Genomic DNA, 12,758 nt, shown 5'->3' on the forward strand with positions numbered 1-12,758 from the left:
TCTATTCGCTGCATCTTGTGTAAGACTAGTCTAGTGTAGTACGGTGCAAAATTTTTAATTGTACCAATCTAAGACGTGAGGGTACTCCCGCCTCTCTCGGAGATGCCAACGCTTCCTGCCACTCGGATTCATCCATCTCCCCTACATCCTGTGTCCACTTAGCTTTAAGCGGGCCTGTGGGGTCGGGTAAGTTGTTTATCAATTTCCAATATGTGAATGATGTAGCTTTCTTATGCATAACATCTGTCAGTAGTCTATCCTCCATAGGGGATGCCTCCGGAACATCAGAGCTGGGAGGAATCACCGATATCAGGGCATGTCTGATTTGTATATATCTGTTGTGTTCAGAGGGCGCCATATCGTATAATTGCTGGAGACGTTCAAACAACACCACTTCCCCACCCTGCCACATGTCACCCACTGTAGATATCCCTATGTCATGCCAATGGGCGAAGCCCTTACTGTTTCGGAGCTTTCCCAGTTTTTTGTTGTCCCATAACGGAGTAAGTTGCGTCATTACCCCTCTCCACCCCAGTTTTGTCTGTGCAGCATGCCATAATATCAGCGTATGCCTTAGGGGACCGAACATTGTTAGCTCCAAGTTTTTGTCATAGAGGGGAGAGAGCATGGTGCTGGTGCCAAGTTGTGCCCTGTCTGCCTTATATGCTGGGACTGAGTGTGGGATGTGTAGCCAGTGATTGATTACCTTAAACTGCGCTGCCCAGTAGTAGAGTTGTACATCACGGAGTGCTATTCCACCGTCGTACCATCCCCTCACCAGCTTGACCTGAGCTATGCGTGGCGGTTTGTTACCCCATAGGAGACCAGAGACCTGTGCTTTAATGGCTTTGAAGTAGGGAGGTTGAACCTGATACAGTGTGTTTTCCAGAACATAAAGGAAGCGAGGCAATGCCATCATCTTGAAAAGCGCCGCCTTTCCCAGCAAGGTGAGCGGCAGCGTCCCCCAGTGGCGCACATCTATTTTAAGCCGTTCTAGGGGGGGCTGCAGGTTTTTAATGTAAAATTCCCTAGCATCGGCAGTGACATGAATCCCCAGGTATTTGAACGAGCTGCCGGCCATCGTAAGCGAACAGTCGTCAGGTAGGAGTGGCGGAGGGCCATGAAGTACGTAGAGGATGGATTTTGACCAGTTAATGGTGTATCCCGAAGCCTCACCATAGGCCGCACATACATCTAGGAGGGTCAATATAGAGCGCCTTGGGTTGGCCAAATAAAGCAACAGATCATCGGCGTAGAGGGACACTCGGTCCTCCCAGTCGTCCGTCCATTTAAGGCCCTTGATCGTTGGCTCCCACCGCAGCCATGCCGCCAAAGGCTCGAGGACCAAGGCAAAAAGTAACGGTGATAGCGGGCAGCCTTGGCGCGTGCCCCGTGCCAGAGGAAAGTCATGTGACATGTGACCATTGGCAGTGACATGTGCCAATGGCTTGGTATAGAGGAGTCGCATCCATGAAACAAAATTGGGACCAAACCCAAGGTGCTTTAACACCGCGAATAAGAATGGCCACTTAACCATGTCAAATGCCATATGGGCATCCAAAGAGAGCACTACCGCCGGTTCCTCCAAGTATTCCGCTCTGGCCAGCACCCCATGTATTCTCCTCAGATTCAACGCTGTGTTCCTACCTGGCATAAAGCCGGACTGGTCTGGGTGTAGGAGTGTTGTGAGGTGTGGCGTGATTCGTTTAGCCAACAGCTTCGCCAGGATTTTGGCTTCAGCATTCATAAGGGAGATGGGTCGGTATGAGGTACATCTCTCCGCTGGCTTACCGGGTTTTAAAATTGCTAAGATTGTGGCCGTGCGCTGGTCCGGGGTAATTCACCCCTTTCCAGACTGTCAAGGAACATATTTAGCATGTGAGGCGCCAGGTGTTCAGCTGCACTTTTATATGATATGTATATTGGCGTTCTGTGCGATGGTTCCGTCTCCAAAGATCTATTAGGCCCACTGCCTCCAGAAAACTCTGCAGGTGCGACCCTCCAGATGTCCCCACCCTCTCCAGGAATCTTTCCAGAGTATCATGTAATGTTGCGTTAAAATCCCCACCGATAAGGAGTTCTCCCTCTGGAAGGTTAAGTAGGAAGTCACTGAGGTCCGGCAAAGCCACAGTATGCAGTGCCGGGGGAATATAGACTGAGACAATGTTAAGGGGACGTCTCTCCCACTGCGTCCTAATCGCTGCAAATCTCCCTTGTGCATCTGTTTTAGTACTAAGCACTATCAATGGGAACTGCTTTTTCATTAGTATGCCTACCCCATGTGAGCCTGATGTAAATTCCGAGTGAATCATCATTTTGTATCCCCATCTATCCATCGCTTTACTGGCTGTACCTGTGAGGTGTGTTTCTTGCAGCAATATCACTGCTGCACCCGTTCTCTTGATATTCTGCAAAACTATCCGTTTCTTTATTTTGTCCCCTAGACCCCTCACATTCCATGTTAGCAGTGAGAGAGTAGACCGCATTGTATCAGTGGCCCTCAAAGGTTCAGTCCGCCTTGTACTTTCGGATGACATTCCCGCCACTCCCACCCTTACCGACGCCATCCGTTAGGATAAAATAAAAATCATGCTCCATGAGCCATGCTGCAACATTGCTGTCTGTGTGTGAATACCTAAAAAAAAACACTGTTAAAATAAGCATAGAACAATCCCACCCTCACCGAACCCCTCCCTGCCTCCCTGCCCTGCGGACTCAAAACTGCCTGCCACCACAACTGAGCAGAGTGCTTACTACCCAACCCCATGAACAGTACTTGCACGTTTGGGAGCGGGAAGTCCAGGAAGGATAACAGCTCCCCCTGCTCCAGAGTCTGCTTCAGTTATAGTTCCATTGCCAGTATAGCGCCAAGGAGTGTCCGTGTCCTTTTCAGCTCTCCACGTCGTCCAGCCTCTCCTGTGTGTGGTTGCTGTCATCTTGAGGATGCTCATCCTTCTCCGGGCTTACTTGTCTTCCACGAGGTCGTCTGCTTTTAGGTGTTTTACCCTCCTGTCCAGCCACTCTCCATCCCTCTAACCAATCGTGGGCCTCCTCCGGTGACTCGAAGAACCATGTCTTGCCGTCCGCTACAACACGCAATTTAGCTGGGAATAACATGGAGTACGGCAGTTCACAGGCCCTTAGTGCCTTCTTTACCTCCAGGAAGCTTCTACGCCTTGCCGCAACCGCTGCAGTATAGTCTGGAAAGAAGGAGATGACTGAGTTTTGGACGTCCACCCGGCACTCTGTGCGCCCGCTCTACCAAGAAGAAGACGGAGAGGCTTCTCGGTTGCAAGCGCGATTTGATAAGTTCTTCAACATACAAGTCCATTGCAGGGCCGCCTTCCGATTCCGGAATCCCCATAATTCGAACGTTGTTGCGACGGGAACATCCTTCCTGGTCGTCGAGCTTTGCCGCCATCTTCCTGTTTTCTTCCTCCAAGCGTGTAACTTTTTTAATTAGGAGCGCGGAGTCCTTTGACAGGGATGTTGTCACACGTTCGACGTCTGTTACTCTATCCGACATTTTGTGGAAGTCAGCGCGTAGGAGACTGATGTCCGATGATATGGCGCCCACCGTCGTCTGAACGCTATTTAGGGCCGCCATGATGTCTTCCAGTGTAACCTTGGGTCCCACTGACGCCACTGCATCTTTCTTCGGTTGGTCCGCCTTGCCAGAGAGCGGTGGGAAGTCTTTTGTGTATGCATATTGGTCCAACTTGCTCTGTTGGTTCGTACGTGGTCCCCTACCACTCATGTTGCTGGTGGCTGGAACGCCAATGTTGAGGTCTGCAGGCGCAATTCACTAGCTGTTGGTGAAGCGCAAATGTTCAATACAGTGAGGGCTCTGCAGCGTTCGCCTGTATCAGCTATATGTAACAGGTCCTGCACTTACTGGGAGTGCAGGGGATCTCAGGATAGTCCGAGACCAGTCTTGCTGGAGTAGTTCTTGCCCTCTGTCGGACTCAATGCCTGGTCAGCGCTGTTTGGCCAGGCAGCATATGTAGCTCCCCACTTCTGGGATTGTCCTCGGGCCTCGGGCAACACACTTTAAGCCTCAGTCGTGGCCCCCACTCTTCCCTCTATGCGGCAGTAAATTGCAGCGGTGTTGGGCTGTGGACCCCTTACCGCCTCTCCGGTTTGCGGGAGTCCCATCCGTCCGTGTCTGCTCGCTGTTCTGTCCCCGCTGGAGGCGTTGCCGTTGAACCTTCAGGGCGTCCCCTCACGGGCCTCTGTGCACTCCTATGGGCGGCAGCGGACAGCCTGTGTTCCTCTTAGTCCCTCCGTCACTCCGGACCTGTCTCCTCGTCTCCCGCCTTCTCGCAGCTTGTCGGGCCTACCGCTGACTTCAGGCGGCCCGCACTAATTGAGGCCGCGGCTCCAGTTATTCCCGTAGGCCTTTCCAAACGGAGCTCGTCCCGCACGGTTCTGGGCACTCCCGGGCTTCGGAGTTGGAGCGGTGGATGGCGCTCCGTCTCCGGTCTGTGTGCAGCGACTCTGGGTGCAATTTAGACGTCGGATTAATTACAGGATGAATGGGGAAGCGATCCTACCCCGGAGCTCCTCTAAGCAGCGGCCATTTCTCTTGGCTGCTAGCCACGCCCCCCCTAAATAGACTTTTAAATAAAAAAGTATGTATGCATTCGTTATGTGACTTTTCTGTCTTTGTTCGCTTTAATTGTCAGTCATGGATCATTGAGGCAGCCCTAGAACACAATTAAAAGTGCTTTCTATTTATATTTGCTGTTCGAAGTATGCACAAATAAGTGCTGAAAATACAGCTTTAGGTGACTGCTTATTTTTGTACCGACTAGGCCATCAAAATAATCTGCTGGCAACCCTAACCATATGACTGTAAGTTTGTTGCAGGATCAGCACATTATTTATTTCCTCCACCCTCGATCCCCGAATAATGCTGCAATAGCTTAACTTAGATCTTAAACCCTACGCCGCCGTCAATAACATGCTGAGTTACTTCAAGTGCCTGGGAATGCACCCTGCATTCAGGCAACTTATTCCTCATTCTCGCCCTTCACTTTCACGCTACCCCTACACTCACAGCGATCATAATGCACTCACACTGATCACCATGCACTCACACCATTCACCCGCTCACCCTGCACTCATAGTGATCACTCTGCGCTCACAATGCACTTGCGCTGTTCACCCTATACCTCACCCTGCAGTCACACGAGTACACTACTCATCCTGCACTCATGTGACACTTCACTCACCTGTCCCCCCCACTGCTCAATATGCAACCCACTCAAATAAGTCCATCAGTAATCTTACATTCATTCGTCCCATTCTGAACTTGCATCCGCACCCAAATTCATACACCACCTTACTCGCCCTGCAGTCACTCCTCTTACCCTACTCTCGCACTGTTGCATCGCTCACTGTGCACTCACATGGGCACTCTTGTCACCCACACAGTGCAAAGGGTTAATGTGCCTGCTAAAAGAATATGTACCATGCAGATCACAAAAATGAGTGTGAGTAAACTATGAGTAGCGCTATGAAAAATGAAATGTCTGTTAGAAAGGTGCTATAGAGAGATGAGGTGCATTGTTGGTGAGTGGCAGTGAAGGAATTCATTGAGAAGGAAGAAACGGGGGTGGGGCACCGAAAAAGACTGTTGCACCGTGTACGACCAGTGTTAAGACCAGCCCTGGCTGAGAGTGTTAGCCACCCCTCCGAAGTTCTGGTCTAGTGACTCCCCTGCTTTTGCCTATTATTATTATTTACATTTGTAGTGCGCTACTGTTACCAAAAGATGTCCTGGGGCTAATAACCATCTGCTGCCTGTAGCCAAATGAGAAACACACAGAAGGAGAAGGAGAACAAGCCAAATTGGGTAACCTACAGAGCATCGAGAAAGGTTTTTATATCTTCCTAAAGGATAATAGATTCTTGGTGGAGCGAAGCAAAGGAGGGTGCAAGTTCCATAACTGCGCGGCCTGCACCAAAACAGCGAGACAGACAACACATGCCTTCTTGAATTAGGGAAGAATAAGCAGAGTGGCACAGGCCGAGAGGAGCATACGGGTCCGACCCATATGCTTGGTGAGGAGAGATGAGAGGATGAGAGAGGACAGCAAGGGAGTGAGAGAATTTGATTGAAGAGGTCAGGGATGAGGAGAAATGTGAATTGCCGAAGAGAAGTGTGGACACGCAAGAAGTGAGTGTGAGCCAAAGGTGAGGGCTTCTGTTAGAACAAAGGGGAGATGTGAAAGTTGAATGGGGGGTGGAGAGGTGTAGGATACAAATAGACAAAAATTTGAATGGAGAGACGAGGTGAATGAGAAGTGCTGAGGGGCATGGGAGGTGACGGGATCAGAGAGGCCATGAGATAAATGCGAGATACTGTTAGAGATGAGGGCAGTGAAAAGACAGAATGGCAAGAGGTGATTAAAGGTGAAGTGAGAGGTTGAATAGGGAGAGTTCAGAAGTTGTAAAAAGGGGCGAAAGAAAATGGCCTGCAAAGTGAGAGAGGGATCCGGGGTTAGGAGAGGAGAGAGGGATGGAAGGGAAGGGGTGAGAAGAAAGCTGCATGGGTCGACTGCTTAACCCTGCACAAAACCGCCAGGTTTTTAAGGAACCCCTGCTTCTCCTGGCCAGGGCCAGGTGAGCTTCTAATGTGGCAGCACGTATTCCTGCGGAGTCGAAGGCCCTTCTCAAAAGTTGTCTAGAAATCTTTCTGATGTTAATTGCTGTATTTTGGTTATAAACGGGTACTGATGGGGTGAAATCTTTCCCCAGTGTCACTGTGTGTAAAAAATGTCAAAATAATGAAGCAATGCTATCCCAAAATACGTGGCATCACATAACATCATGTACATTTTCTTCCCACACAATTTAGTCAAGCCTGTCCCGTAATTTGGTCCTCACCTGCCTTATAATTCTAGTAGCCCTGCCTACAGGTTTAGAAAGTTTTGTCTGGAGGGGGTTCTTACGCCTCAAAATGTTGACAGGGGGGTGTCGGCATCCAAAAGTTTGAAGACCTCTGCTCTAGACTATACAAATACCAAAAGCATGCAAGAGCCTACAAGCTCATCAGAAGCTTATTCTAATGTCAACATGACGGCACTTCATGTTGAGAAAAAATGGAAGGTGCACTGGTTGCAAAGTCAATCAATCAAGCCATTTTTGTCCAAAATACTTCTTTTATTAAGTTAGTCATAAAACTGGCGCACAGCCAAAGCGTTTCGTTACCAATTGCCAGAGGGAACTTTGTCAGGGCTGTAACAATTATAAACAAGACATAACATAAATAACACATCAGCATAACATCCAAAAAACATCACTAGCTAGAGACAACCCACATGATATAACAAATATATAATATGCCCCTACATATAAAAAGTACACAATTAAACTTTGAATATTCATATATATTATGAACCCCTAGACAACACACACATTGTTTTTGTAAGAGGGAAAGAACAGACAAATTAGATGCACAAATAGACCAGATGAAATAACAAAATGAATAAAGACACAAATCTATACAGTGTTATGACATTTGTGAATTAAAACTGATTGTATCCAGATGGACACTTGCCCAATTAGAGCAAAGGAGACCCAAAAGTCAATCAACCTGGCTATATACAGACTAAAAATGGGGGAATATAAAAATATTGTTTATTCTCACTTCATCAGTGTTCAACTAAGCAATCAATATAAGTTGTATGGTGAAAAGATGTGAACCTCCAAAATTGCAATCAACCTCAAATAGGAAGTGGACCTGTGTTGCAGGATCTATGACAGAAAGAAAGTATAAAGACCAAAAACGTCTCGTACTTGCTGGCTAAAGGAATTTCAACATGGGAATCCCAATACTTGATACCCACGGACCTCTACTTAATACAGATGCAAAGAGTTGGACTGCTTGGGTTCAACAACATCAATATTCAAAGAAACTGTCAATACACCCCATCCCACAGTTGGGTCCCACAGAGAGCCTTGTGTCTCTTTACAAATGAGCCAAACTCACCCCCAACCCAATAATACAGGGTTCCAAATATCCAAGATATATTCATAATACACACGTGTCCATGGACCACTTATTCTTCAAGGAACTTATTAGTTAATGGTTCTTGGTTTGCGGCCTGTCAGTAAAAATAACGGATATAAAAACCTTCACAGAACATACCAGTCAGTAATAAAGGTGAAAACAGGAAAAAGTAATATACATTCATTATCTATAAGTTTAACCGAACCCGATCCATTGAAACTAGGTGATAGGGCCCAAAGTCAAAAGCGAGAAATGTCACCCTGTAGATAGTCAGCGTTGACCAGAATAACTAATTACGGGTAAAAACCGGGCCAGGTTGCCTTAATCAGGACAGAAAAGCAGCCAATTACAAACAAACAGGAAAATCTCACGTTTCTACATACGTATCTGAACACATAAAATGACTAAGATAATGATCTTAACGAGTACTTTCTAAACATGTAACTAGGGACGGGAGGACAGACACTTTCATTGAAAAAGTCCAACTCAACAGTAGCGTAAATTATTTAGCTGTCGGCGTCACAATATGAAATGAAATGGAAAAAAAAATGAAAAAATAATTTATAAAGCGCGATGGCTACCCAGGGGCGTCCCAGCACTACAGAAGTTGGGCTAAAGCGGAGTACGCTAGATTTAGACGGAGCTTTCCAAGATGGTTTATTAAAAAGATGATTTATTAAAAAGCCAAGTTTTAAGGAGTTTTCGGAAGGTAAGTAGTTTAGGCTCAGATCTGATTGAGAGGGGGAGAGTGTTCCAGATTTTGGCTAGGTTGTAGGAGAGCGACCGGCCTCCACACCTGGCTCTTTTGATTCGCGGCACTGTGGTAAGACAAGAGGTCCCAGATCTGAGTAGACGATTGGGATTAGAGGCATTTACCAAGGGGAGGTTTATAGCAGGGCCTGTTCCCCAGTAAGAGCGGTGAGCAATACACATGGCCTTGAATTCAATCCTCGATTTCACAGGAAGCCAGTGGAGCTCTCTCAGTCGGGCTTTAACTGAGACTCGTCGTGGGATATCGAGGAGGGTCCTGGCGGCACAGTTTTGGACAATTTGAAGTCTATTGAGCGTGGACTGTGGGGCCCCAAGGTATAGGGCCTTTCCGCAATCAAGGCGAGATAGAATCAATCCTTGGACCATGATCCGTCTTGAGTGGAACGGGAGAGCCCATTATATCAGCCGATTCTGCACCTAATACTAAGTAGACCATAGTCTGTATAGTATATGTGGGCAATGTGGACCCAAAACTCTGAGAATATCCCCATCATGACCACGCCTAAAAGAGGTGGTCGGACTCCTATGTTGGGAGCACAATCAGACCCCATAGGGCTATAAACCATAGCACAATGATGTCAACATCTATTAAAGCACAGTTCCCCAAATTGTCCTTGTGAAGCGTCTAAAAATAAATTAATGACAATAAATAGTGCGGAACAATAGCAAGTAGCAAAGCCGCTTTGAACATAACCAGCGCTCAATTGTAAACAATACTCATGCCTATTAGGTGTCAATATGTAAAATACAGACAGACGTCATCCTGGCGATGACTTGCGTTCCAGAACAAGGCTCCCATTAAGACAAATACCGTCCGTATTACGAAAGCCTCGTCTGAGCAGACAGCAACCACTATGTTAAACAGTAAGAAGAAACAGGGCTTGCCTGCACAAAACAACAATATCACGTCACGGCATGATAACCGGTAGGGCTGTGTCAGTAACAGTGCGATACCAAAGGGGACGCCATTATTTAAAGCAGGTAATCTCCCTGCGTCACCCCATCGCTTCTGGTCACATGAGCGAATAGTGGTAGTAAACACAAAGGAAGGAGGGTCTCCTGACGATAACAAACTGCATAAAAGGGGTCAGTCATCTTAAAATTACTTCCCTACCCTGAGCAGGGGGGGGGATTTGGAACCGGATGGTAATACTATTAGGCAAAACCTAACCCTGTTGATCCAAACGCTGTACATATGGACAAAAAGCCAGCTGTGCAATATTTGGGGAGATTGCGGTGTCATCCCTACATAGCCAAATAGCATGAACCTAACCCTGCAGATCCAAACACAGAATGCTGGGAAAAAAGAGGGTCAACTGAGCAATATTGAAGGAGTGGGCGGTGTCATTCCTACATAGCCAAATAGCATGAACCTCCATAACCGTAAGGCAAAAATCACCCTAGCAGAAGGGTGATCACGGGAGGGCGACAGATCCAGTAGGCCATCTTTCCATGTGACACAAGTGTCTCCCCTCCCAGGCAGTCATTTTCATAAAAATTGCCTGGGAAATCGCCGAACAAGGAAATTGAAAAATCTAGCGAACAGATAACAGCCATCAAATGTGTTCTCATCGACGGACCAGAGAATTGGCTGTATAGCGTGACACAAAGCAGTCCACAGTCACACCAGTGCGTACTACCAAATTAAAATATGCGACAAAGATAACCTACTCATTGAAAATAAAATAGACAAGATGAAACGGGGAGACCAAGTCATATATGCAAAAAAAACAATCTTGATGTCACAAGTCGATAGGCCAAGTATACAGTAGGAACTAATGTACATTCACTTCAGATATGTTCCAATGGCAGATCATTGTTATTTTTAACGCAGGAAATAGCGCAACTCCCTGTCTGTGTTGTGTCCAATCAGGGTGGCTTGAAGATGACAAATCCATTTTGCCTCCCTTTGCCTGGGGGTTCTCACCAAAGAGTACCCAGCTGTTGTCTGACAGGCAGTCCATTATCCGGCAAAACTGTTTCAGCACCCAGGCAGGAATGTCCAGTAGCAGCTGGGATACGGGTCATCTTCGAACCCGCCCCACACAACAGGAGCTGCCTGCCTCTCTGCTATGGGAATGGCGCCTCCCACTGCCCTTGCATGTGCATCTCGACTCATGTCCCACTCCCAGGGTCCTTGGGGCTGTGGCGTGTAAGGCACACGGTAACCAGCGCTCTTCCGCTCGCTTCTCTGTCTTCCCCAATCCATGCCTGGTAAACTTTGTTTGTTTTTCTGTTTGAACTGGTGAATTGGTCAAGACTGTGTTCACACTACAAATAAAGTAATGTAATTAAATCTAAGAATATTGAGGCTCACCTGACCTCGATGGACAAGAGTCTTCCCGGCGAGTAATCTACAGCAGCTGGTCCTGTTGCAGCAGGGCATCATGATGAGAGGCACGGGCCGCAGTGCGAGCAGTGGCGTGCTTTAAAACTAAACTTACAAACATAACTTCTGCCCGCTCGCGCCGCCCACTTAATAACTCTATGTTCTGTCTTGGGCGGCAAATGGACAATGTGGCGAATGCCGCAGTGCTGCAGCCGGTGAGATCACAGCTGAGACAGCCTGGCCGGCGTGACCAGAACCATCTTCTGGCAGATGAGATGTTATAATTCAACACCGGAGCAGAGAAGTGCAGTGGCGTTGCACTGCACAGTGTAGTTCCGTCTGTAAAACACTGTGGGCTGCCAGAGCAGCGCACGGCCCGTGCTTTGCCCAATGAGTACTGACAGGGGCGCTCCTGTCTTCATTTGTCTGCAACTTAAGGCGTCGCTCTAAATGTGTGACTTCGCATTTTGGGGTGGTGATGCGGACCACCACACCAAAATACGTTAGTCTAACGCCTGATGCGTGGTATTTGGCAGGGCTGAATTAAACAGCCTCCGTTGCAAGTAAGCTTAGTAGGGTGGTGGGAGTCGACAGACGACGGAATAGGGAAAATTAAATAATTTTCTACTCCGTCGTCCTAACCTTTCCCTGTAATGCAGGGCAGCGCAGCGCAGTGACATGCTGCACTGCTATTACCATATAAGGCAATAGCAGTTGTGATAATCCAGTTCCCCTCATGGGCCAATTACCAAATGCGCTTTGCCGTTTATCTTCATTGCTCATCACAGAGTTCAGAGTACATTAAAGTCCTCCACCTATTGGTGAAAAGAGAGCAGTACACGCTACAGCATCTGATAGCAACCAAATAAATCCTCCGAATGCATTCAGTTTACTATTTATAAGTTTATTTCTGTTTTTAACCAACAATGTTCAGTCTCCTTAGAGACTGTCAAAAATTGCAATGGCAACTATATTTCAAATTGCCACAGCGGGGTATTGGGTAAAGTTTTCAATAAGCAATAATCGCGCCTCGGTTAGACCTCATTGGCTACGATACTGCCACTGCGCAAAGCTAAAGATCAACCGTCATTCGGGGTACCCATGATGGATAAAACTTAGGACACCTACAGCGACCTAAAGCCCCCTACAATTAAAAGCCAGAGACTATGACAACAATAACTTTTTTTGCGATCTGCAATACTTTAGATTGTCTCTGTTACTTGTAAGCCTCATAGAAAGGATGTATTGTGCGTAGAGGATTCTGGGAGCCATATGCTAATTAGCATTTTCTGGTATAGTGGTACAACGGACCCGTTCACTCCTTCAACTAGAATTCCTCCGGGGCAATTATGAGGGCTCTTCAGGAGAGAGTGAGGAGCTTATCGCTCCCTCAGGACAGGCGAGGTGTTTTAGTGCGCTGGGAAGGCTTGCTCTCCGTCTCAGCCAGCCTGAAGAAGATTCGGAAAGTAAGCGCCTTCAAGGCCCTCTCAGACTTGGGACATCCCACAGCGCGCTCTGAAGAGGATTTAGGTTTGTGGCAAAAGAGCGAGGTGCAGCCCAGACTGTCGGAGGCTCGCCGGGGGTACGAACTCTCTCCTTAATACGATGAAAGGAGTCGAAAATGCCGTATTACTTCTGGGT

General features: G+C 47.5%; 1 protein-coding gene and 1 non-coding gene across 2 annotated transcripts in view; one reads left to right on the plus strand and one right to left on the minus strand.

Moving 5' to 3' along the window:
* The window catches only part of LOC144790939 (serotransferrin-2-like), a 293,556-nt gene that overhangs the window by 65,766 nt on the left and 215,032 nt on the right, over window positions 1-12,758 (plus strand). The gene's annotated exons all lie outside the window — the stretch shown is intronic.
* Window positions 12,052-12,191, minus strand: LOC144793567 (U4 spliceosomal RNA). The gene has a single exon (XR_013603053.1). It is a non-coding gene; the product is annotated as a U4 spliceosomal RNA (small nuclear RNA).

Source organism: Lissotriton helveticus, chromosome 11 (assembly GCF_964261635.1).
Source record: "Lissotriton helveticus chromosome 11, aLisHel1.1, whole genome shotgun sequence".
Taxonomy (NCBI): Eukaryota; Metazoa; Chordata; class Amphibia; order Caudata; family Salamandridae; genus Lissotriton; species Lissotriton helveticus.